Source organism: Rana temporaria, chromosome 12 (genome assembly GCF_905171775.1).
Source record: "Rana temporaria chromosome 12, aRanTem1.1, whole genome shotgun sequence".
NCBI classification, from domain to species: Eukaryota; Metazoa; Chordata; class Amphibia; order Anura; family Ranidae; genus Rana; species Rana temporaria.
In genome coordinates, this window is record NC_053500.1 from 19,933,526 (window position 1) to 19,944,923 (window position 11,398).

The following is an 11,398-nucleotide window of genomic DNA, read 5'->3' on the forward strand; positions in this document are numbered from 1 at the left end:
CCACAATGGCCCAGATTCTGAAAGGGCTTACGACGGCGCAACGCCATGTGCGCCGTCGTAAGTCCTAATCTGGGCCGTCGTATCTATGCGACTGATTCCTAGAATCAGTTACGCATAGATATCCATTAGATCGGACAGGCGTAAGGCTCTTACGCTGTCTGATCTTAAATGCAATTTTTTTTTTCGCCGCTAGGTGTCGCCTCCGTCGTTTTCCCGATCGAGTATGCAAATTAGCAAAATACGCGAATTCCCGAACGTACGCCCGACCGACGCAGTGAAGTTACGACGTTTACGTAAGATTTGCGACGCGTAAAGTTGCCCCTGGGTCTATGAGGCGCAGTCAATGTTAAGTATGACCGTCGTTCCCGCGTCGAAATTTGAAAATTTAGGTCGTTTGCGTAAGTCGTCCATGAATGGCGCTGGATGCCATTTACGTTAACATCGAAACCAATGACGTCCTAGCGACGTCATTTAGCGCAATGCACGTCGGGAAATTTTAGGGACGGCGCATGCGCAGTACGTTCGGCGCGGGAACGTGCCTAATTTAAATGATCCTCGCCCCCTACCCGGATCATTTGAATTAGGCGGGCTTGCGCCGGAGGATTTACGCTGCCCCAGCGTGAATTTTACAGGCAAGTGCTTTGTGAATCAAGCACTTGCCCATAAAACTTGCGGCGGCGTAACGTAAACGAGATGCGTTACGCCCGCATAGTTTTACGCCCAGATACGAGAATCTGGGCCAATATTTTTTACTTTTTGCTATAATAAATATCCAATTTAAAAAAATATATATATATATTTTGTTCTCAGTTTAGGCCGATATGTATTCTACATATTTTTGGTAAAAAATAAATAAAAAATAATAATAAAAAAATGGCAATAAGCGTATAGTGATTGGTTTGCGCAAAAGTTATAGTGGCTACAAAATAGGGGATAGAATTCTGACATTTTTTTATTATTTTTTTTTTTTACTAGTAATACGGCGATCTGCGATTTTTTTTAGGACTGCTATATTGGGGCGGACACATCGGACACTTTTGACACATTTTTGGGACCATTCACATTAATACAGCGAACAGCGCTATAAAAACGCACTGATTACTGTATAAATGTGACTGGCAGGGAAGGGGTTAACACTAGGGGGCGAGGAAGGGGTTAAATGTGGATCCTGGGTGTGTTCTAACTGTGGGGGGGAGGGGGGTGACTGGGGGAGGTAACGGATCTGTGTCCCTATGTACAAGGGACACAGATCGGTCTCCTCTCTCCCTGACAGGACGTGGAGCTCTGTGTTTACACACACAGATCCATGTCCCTGCTCTAAAACTGCCGATCGCGGGTACCTGGCGGACATCGCGGCCGCCAGGCACGCGCATCGGCATCCCAGTGGCCGGAGGACCCGAGGCCGTAAAAAGATGGCCTCCCGGATTTATACAGCCACCTTGAGGCCGTCTTTTTACACACGCCCGGGTCTGAAGTAGTTAAGAGATTTGTCCTGAGAGTCGACCTAAGATAGGGTGACCAGACATCCCCAGTTTCAGGGGACAGTCCCCAGATTGAGAACACTATCCCGGACCAAGTCTGTCCCCCGGTTTTGTCCCTGGGTTGGATTTGAACAGGGGCGGGATCTTCCTCTGCTCCCCACCCAGTAGTACCCGGGGCCCGAAGAGTGAGAATTAACTGGCTGTGAGGCGGGCGGCGGAGCGAATTGACAGAGAGTTGCTGATTGCCGCCATTACTAGTAAAAAAATAATCTGGTCACCTTAACCTGGGAGCCATTCTGATCACCAAAGAGTGGCCCTGAGAGTTGACTTGGGAGCCATTCTGATAGTCACCAAAGAGTCGCCCTGAGAGTTGACTTGGGAGCCATTCTGAGAGTCACCAAAGAGTCGCCCTGAGAGTTGACTTGTGAGCCATTCTGAGAGTCACCAAAGAGTCGCCCTGAGAGTTGACTTGGGAGCCATTCTGAGAGTCACCAAAGAGTCGCGCTGAGAGTTGACTTGGGAGCCATTCTGAGAGTCACCAAAGAGTCGCCCTGAGAGTTGACTTGGGAGCCATTCTGAGAGTCACCAAAGAGTCGCCCTGAGAGTTGACTTGGGAGCCATTCTGATAGTCACCAAAGAGTCGCCCTGAGAGTTGACTTGAGAGCCATTATGAGAGTCACCAAAGAGTCGCCCTGAGAGTTGACTTGGGAGCCATTCTGATAGTCACCAAAGAGTCGCCCTGAGAGTTGACCTGGGAGTCATTCTGATAGTCACCAAAGAGTCGCCCTGAGAGTTGACTTGGGAGCCATTCTGATAGTCACAAAAGAGTCGCCCTGAGAGTTGACTTGGGAGTCATTCTGATAGTCACCAAAGAGTCGCCCTGAGAGTTGACTTGGGAGTCATTCTGATAGTCACCAAAGAGTCGCCCTGAGAGTTGACTTGGGAGCCATTCTGATAGTCACCAAAGAGTCGCCCTGAGAGTTGACTTGAGAGCCATTCTGATAGTCACCAAAGAGTCGCCCTGAGAGTTGACTTGGGAGCCATTCTGATAGTCACCAAAGAGTCGCCCTGATAGTTGACTTGGGAGCCATTCTGATAGTTACCAAAGAGTCGCCCTGAGAGTTGACTTGGGAGCCATTCTGATAGTCACCAAAGAGTCGCCCTGAGAGTTGACTTGAGAGCCATTCTGATAGTCACCAAAGAGTCGCCCTGAAAGTTGACTTGGGAGCCATTCTGATAGTCACCAAAGAGTCGCCCTGAGAGTTGACTTGGGAGCCATTCTGATAGTTACCAAAGAGTCGCCCTGAGAGTTGACTTGGGAGCCATCCTGAGAGTCACCAAAGAGTCGCCCTGAGAGTTGACTTGGGAGCCATTCTGATAGTCACCAAAGAGTCGCCCTGAGAGTTGACTAGGGAGCCATTCTGATAGTCACCAAAGAGTCGCCCTGAGAGTTGACTAGGGAGCCATTCTGATAGTCACCAAAGAGTCGCCCTGAGGGTTGACTTGGGAGCCCTTCTGAGAGTCATCCTGAGAGTTACCCTAAGAGTCATCCTGAGAGTCATCCTAAAGCCCCGTACACACGGTCAGACTTTTTGCCAACAAACTTCAAAATGAGCAAGTTTTCCAAAAAATCCGGCCGTGTGTACGCTCCATCGGACACACTTTTTCGGTTTTCATCGGACAAAAGTTCGCTCTGCAAACGGACAAACTTTTCGGCAACAAAAGTCCGATGGTGCAAAGTCTGACCGTGTGTAAAGGAATCCATCTGACTTTTGTCCGAAGTACAAATACGCATGTCCAGAACCAATGTTAAAATCAACCAACAATAGCAGAAGTTGACCAAAGGGTGGCGGTAAAGAGCAGAAAAAACACATGATGTTGGGAAAGTTTGCAGAAAAGTCAGAGCATGTGTATGCTATGGGTGTGCCCAGCCAACTCCCTTCGGACAAAAATCCACGGAAAAGTTTGTTTGAAGTCTGATCGTGTGTATGAGGCTTAAAGCGGATGTGCCACTAAACAAATATATTAAAAGCCAGCAGCTACAAATACTGCAGCTGCTGACTTTTAATATAAGGACACTTACCTGTCCTGGAGTCCAGCGGTGATCGCAGCAGATGACGAGCCGATCGCTCGTCACCCTGCTGCTCCCCCCTCCATCCACGGTGAGGGAACCAGGAAGTGAAGCGCTCCGGCTTCACTGCCCGGTTCCCTACGGCGCATGCGCGAGTCGCGCTGCGCCCGCCGATTGGCTCCCGCTGTGTGCTGGGAGCCGAGTGTTCCCAGCATACAACGGGGGACGGACGGGAAGCGGAGAAAAAACCCGTCCTTTGCCCGTATCGTAGGGCCGGAAGTGGGTGCAGATACCTGTCTGTAGACAGGTATCTGCACCCCCCTCCCCACTGAAAGGTGTCAAATGTGACACCGGAGGGGGGGAGGGTGCCGATCAGCGGGACTCCACTTTAGAGTGGAGATACGCTTTAAGAGTTATCCTGAGAGTCCAGCTAAGAGTCATCCTGAGAGTCACTTGAGAGTCATCCTTAGCGTCGTCCTTAGTTGACCTGAGAGCCATCCAGAGATTTGTCCTGAGAGTCGACCTGAAAGCCATTCTGAGAGTCACCGAAGAGCCGGCCCGAGAGTCATCCTGAGGATCACTCTGAGCGTCCACCTGAGAGTCATCCTGACAGTTGACCCAAGTGTCACCCTGAGACTCATCCAGAGATTTGTCCTGAGAGTTATCCTGAGACTCATCTAGAGATTTTTCCTGAGAGTCGACTTGGGAGCCATTCTGAAAGTCATCCTGAGTGTAGTCCTGAGAATTATTGTAAAAGTCATCCTGAGAGTCCCTTGAGAGTCATCCTGAGAGTCCAGCTAAGAGTCATCCTGAGAGTCACTTGAGAGTCATCCTTGGAGTGAGTCGTCATGAGAGTTGACCTAAGAGCCATCCAGAGATTTGTCCTGAGAGTCGACCTGGGAGCCATTCTGAGAGTCATCCTGATAGTTGACATGAGAGTCGTCCTGAGAATTATTGTAAAAGTCATCCAGAGATTTGTCCTGAGAGTTGACCTGAGAATCCAGCTGAGAATAATCCCTAGAGTTGACCTGAGAGCCATCCAGAGATTTGTCCTGAGAGTCGACATGGGAGCCATTCTGAGAGTCACTGAAGAGTCGCCCTGAGGGTCGTTCTGAGAGTCCACCTAAGAGTCATAATTAGAGTCATCATGAGAGTTGACCTGAGCATCATCCTGAGAATCATCCTGAGACTCATCCAGAAATGTCAGTTGCCTGGAAGCAAAGAAAAGTGTCAGGTGCTTTGAAATGCAAACATGTCAGTTACTTTGGATGTAAAAAATATCAGTTGCTTTGAAGTAGAAAAATGTCAGTTGGTTGAAAGCAAAAAAAGTCAGTTGCTTGGAAGTGGGAAATTTATTTTGCTTGGAAGTGAAAAATGTCAGATGCTTGGAAGCAAAAACATGTCAGTTTCTTGATAGTGGAAACATGTCAGATGCTTGGAAGTAGAAAAATGTCAGTTGCTTGGAGGCAGAGAAATATCAGTTGCTTTGCTGTTTCCAGTTGCAGTACTTGCAAGGGGACTAGCCCAGAACAAAGAAAATCAGAGAGAAGTCATAGTTGATTACCTAGTTGAAACATGTCCGTTGCTTCGAAGTAGAAAAACGGCATTTGGTTGGAAGCAAAAAAATTCAGTTGCTTGAAATAAAAAAAAATGTCAGTTGCTTGGAAATGTGGCCCGGAAGTAGGGGGGCTGTCATGTGGGTGCTTTGATGGGAGGGGGGACTCTCATGTATAGGGAGGACTTGGGTGATATGTGTGGACTTTGTGGTGATGGAGGATCTCTGATGTATTGGGGTGACTTTGATGTGATGTGGTACTCTTACATGGTGGGTTCCTCTGATATGACTGGGGTTGTCACATCATCCCTTTAATCCAGGACACACATTAATTACACAGGTTCTGTGGGTGATTAAGGCGGTAATTAAACTCACATGGCGCCTTATCTGTATTAAATCAGCCTCAGCACCTGTGTAATTCATGTGTCCTGGATTAAAGGGTTGATGTAGCAACCCTATCTCTGACATCATGAGGTGGGCTTTGATGTGATGGGGGGGACCTCTAAAGTCAAGGGGGGGGGGGGCTCTGATAAGATGAGGAGACCTCTAATGTGAAGGAGTGCCTCTGATACAATGGGGGGACCTCTAATATGATGGGGGGGACCTCTGATGTAAAGGGAGCTCTATGTGATGGGGGACCTCTGATGTGATGGGGGACCTCTGATGTGAAGGGAGGCTCTAATATGATAGGGGAACCTCTAATGTGAAGGAGTGCCTCTGATATAATAGGGGACCTCTGATGTGAAGGGGGCTCTAATGTGATGGGGGACCTCTGATGTGAAGGGAGGCTCTAATATGATGGGGGAACCGCTGATGTGAAGGAGTGCCTCTGATACAATGGGGGGACCTCTAATATGATGGGGGGACCTCTGATGTGAAGGGGGCTCTAATGTGATGGGGGACCTCTAATGTGAAGGAGTGCCTCTGATATAATAGGGGACCTCTGATGTGAAGGGGGCTCTAATGTGATGGGGGACCTCTGATGTGAAGGGGGCTCTAATGTGATGGGGGACCTCTGATGCGAAGGGGGCTCTAATGTGATGGGAGGACCTCTGATGTGATGGGGGAACTCTGATGTGAAGGAGTGCCTCTGATATAATAGGGGACCTCTGATGTGAAGGGGGCTCTAATGTGATGGGGGACCTCTGATGTGAAGGGGGCTCTAATGTGATGGGAGGACCTCTGATGTGATGGGGGACCTCTGATGTGATGGGGGACCTCTGATGTGAAGGAGTGCCTCTGATATAATAGGGTACCTCTGATGTGAAGGGGGCTCTAATGTGATGGGGTACCTCTGATGTGAAGGGGGCTCTAATGTGATGGGAGGACCTCTGATGTGATGGAAGACCTCTGATGTGATGGGAGGACCTCTGATGTGATAGGAGGACCTCTGATGTGATGGGGGACCTCTGATGTGAAGGGGGCTCTAATGTGATGGGAGGACCTCTGATATAATAGGGGACCTCTGATGTGAAGGGGGCTCTAATGTGATGGGAGGACCTCTGATGTGATGGAGGACCTCTGATGTGATGGGAGGACCTCTGATGTGATGGAAGACCTCTGATGTGATGGGAGGACCTCTGATGTGATGGAGTGCCTCTGATATAATAGGGGACCTCTGATGTGAAGGGGGCTCTAATGTGATGGGGGACCTCTGATGTGAAGGGGGACCTCTAATGTGAAGGAGTGCCTCTGATATAATAGGGGACCTCTGATGTGAAGGGGGCTCTAATGTGATGGGGGACCTCTGATGCGAAGGGGGCTCTAATGTGATGGGAGGACCTCTGATGTGATGGGGGACCTCTGATGTGAAGGAGTGTCTCTGATATAATAGGGGACCTCTGATGTGAAGGGGGCTCTAATGTGATGGGGGACCTCTGATGTGAAGGGGGCTCTAATGTGATGGGAGGACCTCTGATGTGATGGGGGACCTCTGATGTGAAGGAGTGCCTCTGATATAATAGGGGACCTCTGATGTGAAGGGGGCTCTAATGTGATGGGGTACCTCTGATGTGAAGGGGGCTCTAATGTGATGGGAGGACCTCTGATGTGATGGAAGACCTCTGATGTGATGGGAGGACCTCTGATGTGATAGGAGGACCTCTGATGTGATGGGGGACCTCTGATGTGAAGGGGGCTCTAATGTGATGGGAGGACCTCTGATATAATAGGGGACCTCTGATGTGAAGGGGGCTCTAATGTGATGGAGGACCTCTGATGTGATGGGAGGACCTCTGATGTGATGGAGGACCTCTGATGTGATGGAGGACCTCTGATGTGATGGGAGGACCTCTGATGTGATGGGAGGACCTCTGGCATGATGGGAGAACATCTGATGTGATGAGAGAACATGATGCAAAGAGAAGACCTCTGATATGATGGGGGGACCCCTGATGTGGAGGGTGGCTTCTGATGTGATGAGGGGACCTCTGGTGTGAAGGAGTGCTTCTGATATAATGGGAAAAAGGACCTCTAATGTGAAGGGGGCTCTGATATGATGGGGGGGGGGGAACTCTGATGTGGAGGGTGGATAATGATGTGATGAGGTGAATTCTGATGTGATGGGGGGACCTCTGATATGGAAGGTATGAAAGGGGGGGGGGCTTCTGATGTGATGGGAGGACCTCTGATGTGAAATTAATTTCCTCAAGGTGGTTGTGTGAATGATCCCAGGCTCTGGTTTCCCATTGGTAAGTAACATATACATTTTTGGTATTGTAGACTGGGGTGTTCTGTGACTTCCAGGGACAGAGGCATGATGGGATTTGTAGTTTCATCACAGTTGGGGTGCTGAGGTTGCTTCCCCCTGCTCTAATACAACATGGAATGGTCTGCACAGCGTGGCTTTTAGGAGAGAAGAGTATATTTTACTTAGACCAGCCATACTCATCCAGGGTTCCATGGAATACTAGGGATCCTCAAGAGGATTCTAGGGTTTCCATGAGCTGTGTGACCTGCTGGGATTCCATCTAATGGTGCCTGCATAGTCCTGAGGCCAATGCCCTTTGGTCAAACCTGTGGTATGGGATGAACAACCTTTTTAGTTGTGGGTAAGGGTGACATTCTGGCCACCAATGTTCTGGGGGCACTCTTCTCCCTGACCACCAATGTAATGGGGGCACTCCTCTCCCTGACCATCAATGTAATGGGGGCACTCTTCTCCCTGACCATCAATGTAATGGGGGCATTCCTCTCCCTGACCACCAATGTAATGGGGGCACTCTTCTCCCTGACCATCAATGTAATGGGGGCACTCTTCTCCCTGACCACCAATGTAATGGGGGCACTCCTCTCCCTGACCACCAATGTTCTGGGGGCACTCTTCTCCCTGACCACCAATGTTCTGGGGGCACTCTTCTCCCTGACCACCACTGTAATGGGGACACTCTTCTCACTGACCACCATTGTAATGAGGACACTTCTTGCTGACCACCACTGTAATGGGGACACTCTTCTCCCTGACCACCAATGCAATGGGGACACTCTTCTCACTGACCTCCACTGTAATGGGGACACTCCTCACGCTGACCACCACTGTAATGGGGACACTCTTCTCCCTGACCACACTGTAATGGGGACACTCTTCTCACTGACCACCACCGTAATGGGGGCACTGTTCTCGCTGACCACCACCGTAATGAGGGCACTCTTCTCGCTGACCACCACTGTAATGGGGACACTCTTCTCGCTGACCACCACTGTAATGAGGACACTCTTCTCGCTGACCACCACTGTAATAGGGACACTCTTCTTGCTGACCACCACTGTAATGGGGACACTCTTCTCGCTGACCACCACTGTAATGGGGACACTCTTCTCGCTGACCACCACTGTAATGGGGACACTCTTCTCGCTGACCACCACTGTAATAGGGACACTCTTCTTGCTGACCACCACTGTAATGGGGACACTCTTCTCCCTGACCACACTGTAATGGGGACACTCTTCTCACTGACCACCACCGTAATGGGGGCACTGTTCTCGCTGACCACCACCGTAATGGGGGCACTCTTCTCCCTGACCACCACTGTAATGGGGACACTCTTCTCGCTGACAACCACTCTAATGGGGACACTTTTCACTGACCCCTGATGCCTTTGTTTTAGAAGGGTCCCAAAAACCTGGCAATTATTTTAAGGGTTCCCCTGGTGTTAGAAGGTTGAGTTAAACTGTCACTGACCATTCAGCCCACCACTTGACCCACTTGCAGTAGCCATTTCTAGGCTCTACCATTGGAGCCACTCCACAATACCCGGTGATTGCAGATATGAGGGAGCATGTGACCCCCCCCCGTCATAATGTAGCACTTGGGTCTAGTGGCCAATTGCTAGGTCTGAGGAGGACATCATTATTAGTCCCATGTTTGCTCCAACACCAGTCTCAGAGCCTATATAATAATGGAAGCCGGCTGTCATCCTCATCCAATGGATTACATACTGACTCAGAACAAGTATGGAGATAAGGAACTCTGACTCTCCAGATCTTCTCTATGACGTAGATCAGCCTTTCCTGTGGTACCCTAGGGTTCCATCTAAGGTCGCTATGGGTTCCTTGATCACTGAGCAATGGTAGACTGGTCTCTTACCTACACTAACCACCAGTGCGAGGGTGCAATTTTCCACCGACCCCCGATGTAAGGGGTTGCTTCTGCACTGACCACCAATAAAAGGATTTACTTCTGCACTGACCACCATTGTAAGGGGTTGCTTCTGCACTGACCACCAATAAAAGGATTTACTTCTGCACTGACCACCATTGTAAGGGGTTGCTTCTGCACTGACCACAAAATGTAGGGGATCACTTCTGCACTGACCACCAATGTAAGGGGTCGCTTCTGCACTGACCACCAAAGTAAGGGGTCGCCTATGCACCGACAACCAATGTAGGGGATCGCTTCTACACTGACCACCAATGTAAGGGGTCGCGTCTGCACTGACCACCAATCTAATGGGGCGCTTCTTCACTGACCACCAATGTCAGGGGTCGCTACTGCACTGACCACCAATGTAATGGGTCGCTACTGCACTGACCACCAATGTAAGGGGTCACTTCTTCATTGTGGGTTGCTTCTTCACTGACCACCAATATAAGGGGTCGCTTCTTCAATGACCACCATTGTAAGGGGTCGCTTCTTCACTGACCACCAATGTCAAGCGGCTCTGAGTGTCACTGGCGCCCCCACACCTCTGGCTAAATGTGGTACTGCACACCCCAGAGGCTTGAATCTTTCGCGGCGACGTTCGCAAACCGAGCTGGTCTCGACTCTTCTCCATAGTTCAGCAGATGATGGATTTGAAGCAAGCAGGGAAGGGACTGTTACCATTTCTGATGTGAAAAGGGTAAAAGAAATCACATCGTAACTCTGATTTTAGCACGTCCTCATTATTGCTTGCAAGTTAAACCATGCACAGCCTGATGGACAAGCGATGCTTTAGACAGCCATGCATGGACCGCCACAGCCTTTCAGATTGTGCAGGAGCTGCGATTTACCTGTTCTGCCAGCAGGAGGCGCTGAAGTAAACAGAACCTGAGCAAGAAAAACAATAACACAAGAGTCACATGCTAGAAAACTTGCTCAGGTCCTGTTTACTCCAGCAATAGTGGGTGAGGATAGAAGAGAAAGATGACAGTCCCGTAACTCCCATACTCCAAGCCCTTTACTGGCGGCCAAGCATAAAATAAACAATGAGAAACCTTGGCACCTTCACATACAGTATAAATAAATCAGGAGCCGAGACCGGCTCGCCAATCCTGGAAGCTGCTCCCCTTTATATGAAAGAATCCAAGTCACATGTTATCCCGAGATTTACTCTCACCTCCTTCCTTTTGTGTTTCCATTCCGTATTTACATCAATTTCTTTTCACAATTCACTTTCTTTATTGGAATCAATTCGAATTTTCCAAATACAAACACTGTACAAAACAAGTCCCCATCCCCCATATTCCATCCCGTTACCGGCGGCCAATTCCAATTCCAATTCAAATTGAATTTATTCCATTCAAATTTTGGACAATGGTTATATTGTTTCTATTCCATTGTTTTTTCTATTCTATTTTCTGTTCTTTTCTATTAAATTCTATTCTTTTTTATTCGAATTAGGATTTATTCTATTCCAAAAAGTTATATTGTTGTTTTTTCTATTCTATTCTTTTTTTTATTATTTTTCTATACTTTTGTATTATTGTTAAATTTGAATTTATTCTATTTGAATCTTGGAAGGTTATATTCTATTTTATTCTCTTATTTTTTCTATTCCATTGTGTATAAATGTTATTCTATTTGAAATTCGA